A 7,103-nucleotide genomic window follows, 5' to 3' on the forward strand; every position below is an offset into this window, starting at 1 on the left:
GCCCCTAAAAGGAATTTTTAATAGTTGAGTGTTATTACTATGGTTAGATCTAGAATATTCCTCCAAAGACTCTTGTGTTTAGAGGCTGGGCCTTTGGAAGTTCATTGAATCATGAGGGCACCGTACTCATGAGACTCATGGATTAACCTAGTAGAAGTTCAGAGTAGAATGCGCTCTTATGAAGCAGAGTCTGGTTCGGAGAGGTGCATCATTGGCTGTGACCTCCAAGGGCACCAGCTCTTCCTGGACCCACCCTTTTCTTTATGCTTCCTGGCCAACGTTGGATGGACAGCTTTCCTCTACTCAGGAGCTGCTACCATCCCATCCCTGCCTTGGAGCCAGCCAAGCTTGGGCTGGAAATGTGAGCCAAAACAAATATCTTGTCTTTTAAGTTGTAGGTGTTTTTTCATGAGCAAGAAGAAAGTGAATATGATTGCCAATGACAGAGGAAGGCAGGAATGGGCGCTTGCATATACTACCCAGAGGTTTCCTGTGAGATCTTGAGAAAACATCTGTTTCTTGATTTCCTCTTCTGTAAAGCAGAGAGACTAAACAACATTCTTAAGTTTTAAGGTTTTCCCCTTGGACAATTAATAAGCATGATATGGTAGAATTATGTCACTGTAGGCACTTAGCAAAAGATAGGCCTTTCAAAAAATTTGCCTAGGAATTCAGAGGGCCACAGTATTCTAAGGATTGTGATTAATTTTGTCAAAGCACAAGGGGAAAATCTTAAAACTTAAGAATGCTGTTTAGTCTCTCTGCTTTACAGAAGAGGAAATCAAGAAACAGAGTTCTGGGGTTACAGAAGTAAGTAGATTATAGTGCTTGTCTATACGTGCTTGTCCATCATGGCAACATGCAGATAATTCAAAGTCATGGAAAACAATGGATCTGGAAAACAAGTGCTATAGATCAACATACATAGAACAGCATAGGAGGTCAGATAGTAGATGTACAGTTATGTAACAGGGACTGGAAACCTTCTTGAGAAAATGTTTTTGAGAAAGTTTCACTATGCAGTTCAAGCTGGCCTTAAGCTCTCTTTGTAGCCCAGGCTAGTCTTGAACTCCCAAGAATTCTCCTGACTCTGCCTTCTGAGTGCTGGGATTGTGGATGTGCACCACCATGCACAGCTTTAGGGACTGGGAATCTTTAGGAAAAAGTGATAAAACTAAACTTTTTAAAAAATGTATTTTAGTTCAGTCTTATTACATAGCTTGGACTCATAGTAATTCTGCTTTCAGCCTCCCAAGCACTGGGATTACAGGCAAGCGCCACCATGCCCAGGCTCAATTGCCTTCTCAGCATATACTGGGTGCAGGACTGGCATCCACACTGGGGATTGAACCCTAGCTGCTGCCTAAGCAGGCACTTTAGTCCCTTGAGCTATCTGACTGGCCCATAAAAAAACTTAAAGTGCTGTTAAGAATAGAGAAAGAAGGAAGGAAAAGGCAATTTTTACAGGAATGAAGAGAATGTACAAAGATTGGGAGGTCTAAAAATCACAGTGATTTTCCTGAGAATGAAGTGCCCATATTGAGGAAAGACAGAAATTTAGGTAATGGCAGCGTCACAAAAGACCTATAAACCATTTTGAGGAAGTCCCATGTTGAATGAATTTAGAATGTTCAGGAAAATTTTCTGTAGAGAAGTAATAAAGTTAGGATTTAATTTTAAAAAGCATTTGTGACTAAGTAGAACCATGAGAAAGTTGCTTTGGTACTGAATCAATTCTCATGTCAATTTTTTTCTGTAATATACTTTTTGCTTTATAGGGATGAGAAAACCATTTTCTAGATTCCCTTGCAACTGGAATGAAGATTCCTTCCACAGGGCTGGCCTGCTGACTCAGCCATGAGTGTGCAAGAGTAGAGGCAGAGGGGGGAAGAAGCTCTTTCAGAGACAGGTTCTCTGTTATGGTCCTTAGTGACTCTCTTAATAGTGCTTCTTTTCCTGATTATGTATAGACAGGAATAAGGAAGACTCTGCTGTGAACCCTGATCAAACTGATGAGGATATAAATTAAGGGAGTGGCAACAAAATTTGACAGGTACAGACCATAATATGGGGTTATTGATCATTATTTACATGGAATTATTTTTATAGATACAATGCTTATATATGTACTTTCTATGCTAAGTAAATTTGTTGAAAAAGTTCACTAGTGAGTTTTTGTCTTGGCTTGTATATATGTGGGTTATATAGAGAATAAGGAATTTTCTTTAGATTTAATTCCTGCTGCACAAAATAATGATGAGCTTTAGACACCATAAAAATGATTTAAATGCTAGTGGTGAAGATGCCAATGAACCCAAAAGAAAAATAGTAAAGTGTTATTAACTCTTGGGAATTGCACAAAAAGACTCTTAAGTATGGCTAACATATGTAAAAAAAAATGAGGCTAAATCTTGTGAAAAATGATTCCCTGTAGGACTGCTACAGAGTCCATGTTATTGAATGAGATTTATCAAAGTATAATTTTGGCACATAATAACTAATGGGACAGAATATATTGTTTGCACAATTTAGTCCAAACTAAACAATGGATACTAGCATCCTATCTTTAAAAGAATGTGAACAACTTTTGGTGTGATTTTTTTTTAATTGCAAGCTTAGAGATGGTTGTAACTATGGTGAATAATAATTTTTGATTTTGGAGATATTTTTACCTAGGAATAAGCATTTATAATGGGTGTACTTTATACATTTGAATTTGAGATGGATTTATTTCTTATTGTGGTAGGTTTTTTTTTTTTTTTTTTTTTTTTTTTTTGTAGGAAGGAAATAGAAGCAACTAATTATGTAAGTAATTTTCCTAGCATCTTTTAGTCAAGGTTTTGTATAGTCAAAGAAAGGAGTTGCTTTAACTAGTTTAAATTGAGTGTAATGTGTGATGGTGAGTTAGGTAGCTCTGTTAAGTTGGGAGGCTACAGGCCAGGCCCTGCTGCTACTGGGCCCACCACGCTCCTCCATTGCTACTGCACCCAGGACAGGCAGCTCGTCTTCCCCTTAAGCACATCAGATGCTCTTACTGAGCCTTCACAAGGTGAATGAATGTCAGTTACACCATTTTTTCCTTGCATGAATGAATTTTGCACTATCGCGTGCTTCCTCCCATTAGTTTTGTTCTAATGCTGCTTCCTGAGGCCTGATCATGGGGACCCAGGAAAGGCACTGCTAACTTTTACCTTGGGGATGTGGAGATTTTATGGTAGAAGTTTCCTGTGGCTTACAAGGGTATGCACTGTGTTTATACAATTTCTCAGTGTGACAGATAGCCACTATATAGTATGCTCTGATAAAGAAAGTGATCAGTCACAGACAGGCAAAAATAATTCTCTCTGAATGCCCATATTGTTTCATTTGGTCTTCCAATATCAATTTTAAAAACATCTTCAGAGTGAAAAACTATTTCAGATGTGGGGGTGGTCCTTTGGTGATGTCGTATCAATTGATTTTACCTTCACAGTATGAATTTTTGCAGCAAGTATAGATATGCCTAATAAGAAATAGTCAAGATCTACATTACTTGATTAAACAATAGGAAGAGAAGGGAAGGGATGATCTTTAAAGAATATCTCTGGATGCTGTATGTATATTTCATCTTTTAACAAAGCCATCTGGAACATACAGATCGACTTTTGTCTTCTTATGTAGGCTTTGTAAAGAGAGTGAAGGATCCCAAGACAAGTGGTCAACTAGACAGACCTAGTGCTTGTGGGCTGAGTCTGATACTGATAGAAACCACCAACCCTTTAGAAGTAGTGGGTAAGGCAGAAAAAATGGAAATGATGAATTCACTTCCTTTCATGAGAGAGATACAAGGAGAAGGTTCATATGGAGAGAGAAAAATATATAATTATTTAGTGGGAATTCGTATGCCCAGTCACAAACAATAAAAAAACCAAAACAAATTTAGATATCTGTGAGTTAAAAGATATTTTTTAGAAACATGTTGGTAGCTTACTGAAAAATCAGGCTTGTGAAATAGTCTAGAGCCAAGGAAGTTTGGGCAGTCCCCTTCCATGGCTAGTTCCATAGGTCAGAAAAGTCTGGTAGGATGCTACTGTGACTGCCGCTGCTGGATGACCCTTGCTGGCATCTTCACTGACACAGTCCTACAATCTGTGTATGAATATTTAGAAGTCTCTGCAACTTGGGCCTCCTCCTATGGATTCTAGGTCTTCTGGCTGATGCCATATCTTCTGCCAGTAGCTTCTGGGTCACTTGTGTTTTTTATAGTAGGAAATTAGAGACTGTTTCCTACCAGGATTTACAATGAGCTATTGTTTTTTTCATATAGGAAGGATGATGGGATGTGACATAATTAAAAGTAATGGAATCAGACTTGATAAAGATCCACCACTTGGAGGTCAATAGACATGTGATGTAAGAAAAATACCATCTGGGGCTTCTACAAACTTCATGAATTCAGCTTGGCTTGGCCTGGAGAAGAGACATTTGTACTGTGGCCTCCCTGCCGGGAAGGCATCCTTGCCAGACCAATGGATAGCCACGGGCTTGTGTGAGACTACCTATGCTAAAGGAATAGAGATTCTTTTTTATTTCAAGGAAGGAAAATATAATCCAAGAAACAGTTTTTGCATCCATTTCTTTAATCAACAGCATAAACAAAGAATAGAAAATTTTCATTTAATCAATGGCTGCATAGCTGATGCTTGTGGTGCATAGTGCTCTGTATATCTGACCTTTGAGGAGAAAGACAGTCTGCAAACTAGATCTCTGTGCACAGTGTGCTCTGGCAGAATGTTGCAGCAAAATGTTTAGGGTCTCCTCCATCCCTCAAGGGAAGTGGCTCCTGCTTCTTGTTGCTATTGGGATTTACAAGTGTGTACAGCCTGAGTTTTTGTGAGACTGATCAGGTAATGGAGATCTATACACACAGAAAAATAATTGTCAGTGCAAATCAACACACACAGAAACACCAGATTCAGAGGAACAGATCTGATTCCCTTGTTCCATCCTAAACAGGTCTGCAGAGTAACTGAAGGCATTCAATTGGCTTTGAATAAGCATTATCTGAGAAAAGAATCTAATTACATTCTACTGATTGGTTGCCTCAGGCCCTGGTTTTTCTGACATCTGGAGTGTGACCACAGGGCCATCCTATTAAGAGTGGACAGACAGTGGGAGTTCGTGTTGTATCGTGGTAGCGGTTGGTGGTCTGGTCATTCTACTGATGTGTGTAGTTCACCACCCTTGCAAAGCCATCTCTGCAGGGTTTAATTGAATTATGGAAGGTCATTCTTGCTTTGGAAAGCAGAGCTGCTCACAGCAAAAACAGCCAGGCTGAAGTGACTCCATGTGGTGCTGTGGCACTGCTTCTTTCTCCAGGGCTGGCCTGGTGGACAAGTTGCTTGCCATCTGTGCCTGGAATGGGCTGAGGTCACTTACAGATTAGTATAAAGAAGAGGCAGTGCATTCAAAGGCTTAGTAATTATTCCTGAGAGTCTAATATTACAACCTCAAGGCCTTAAACAAGCCTTTCAAGAACCACTTAAAAGTAATATGGTAATTTTTTCATTGAAAATATTCAGCTATTATATATATATATATATATATATATATATATATATATATATATATATAATCCCCTACTTAAAAGCTTAAGGGAATGAGTAATTCTGCTCTGTGCAAAATTTCTGTAGATAATGTCCAACAGAGATGCAAAGAAAATATGGTATCTCTAGTAACTGAGAAGGAAATAAGGATCCTATGCTCTTGACACTGTGCTGGGTGACTTGAAAATGATCCTACTTATTATGATGCTGATGATGACTATAAAGATTACATGCAAAGACCTTGAATGAATAGTTTCAAACAATGAACGGGCAGGGGAAAGAAACAATGTTTTAAAATCATTATGCTAATTTTCATTTTTGCATAATATGTGATTTTAAGAAAAAAATCAAATGAATTACACTTATGTAATTATTTCATCTCTATCTCTAAATGATTAAATAACTCAAAGCTTTTTATCTAGAGGTGCTTTTCACAGAGAAAAATGGTTCTTTTGACATTTAGTATTTTCTATTTGAACATACTTGCTTTTGATTCTTTTTCAAAGTTCAGGCAGAGAAGAGTATTTTACTAGTGACTCTCTTTATTTCACACAGGTAAATAAGAAAGTACCCTGACTTAAATCAAAGAACTACAAGGTAACAAATGTATTATGGTCTTGTATTTGCTATCACCATGTGCTAACATGGTGATATTTAAGTGGTATCAATCACACACAACCAGGATTGACCTCTAGGACTGATAGGCACCCAACCTCACCACCTGATGTCACAGGCTCCTTCTTAGTTTTTGAGGGAGCAACATAAAAAGTTTCTGAGAACAAAAAGAAGGCAATGATAAAAACCTCAGCTTTCTTTATAAAATTATTTATTTTAAAGAGTAAAAGCAAAAACAAAAGCAAAAACAATTAGCAAAAACAAAGACAGAAACAGTAACATACAACAATACACAGGGTAGAGATTTTCAAAATAAGAACAGCAAATTAACAATACTTGTGGTGTTATGTATTTTTATCATCAAATCTGTTGCTCAGATTAACAGATATAGATATGAAAGGAGAAAAGATAGGAAAAAAGAAAGAATAAAATCATGTAAGCATATACTCAGGATAGCTCAGATGATTGTGTGCTATTGATTTCCATCAGTTTTTTGAAAATAGCAGTTAATGTTTAAAATTTTGACTTTGACTATCTCTGTGTGCTAGTATCTGTAATCTGAGCAACTACATTGAAGACAGCAATGTTCAATACAGGAACCATGGTTGAAGATCTCTCATCTTAATCTTGTAAATGTCTACCATTTCTAATGTCTTATTGATTATGATTACATTCTGTTTAAAATGTTAACATTCCTTGTATTCATTTTAATGAAAAACAGATAAAATAGCAGTTAAAGTTTCAAAACAAGTTAGTAGGACAGTTATAATAATTAATACATTGCATAGTGTTGTCTTCATAGTAATTATTCAGAGGACAAGATACGGACATGCTATCTTACCTAAACAATATTAGTACAAACCTTTCTTCTCAATGAACTAAGAGAAAGTAGCTGTATATCTA

This window comes from Octodon degus, unplaced genomic scaffold (genome assembly GCF_000260255.1).
Source record: "Octodon degus isolate 3935 unplaced genomic scaffold, OctDeg1.0 scaffold00196, whole genome shotgun sequence".
In the NCBI taxonomy this organism is placed as follows: Eukaryota; Metazoa; Chordata; class Mammalia; order Rodentia; family Octodontidae; genus Octodon; species Octodon degus.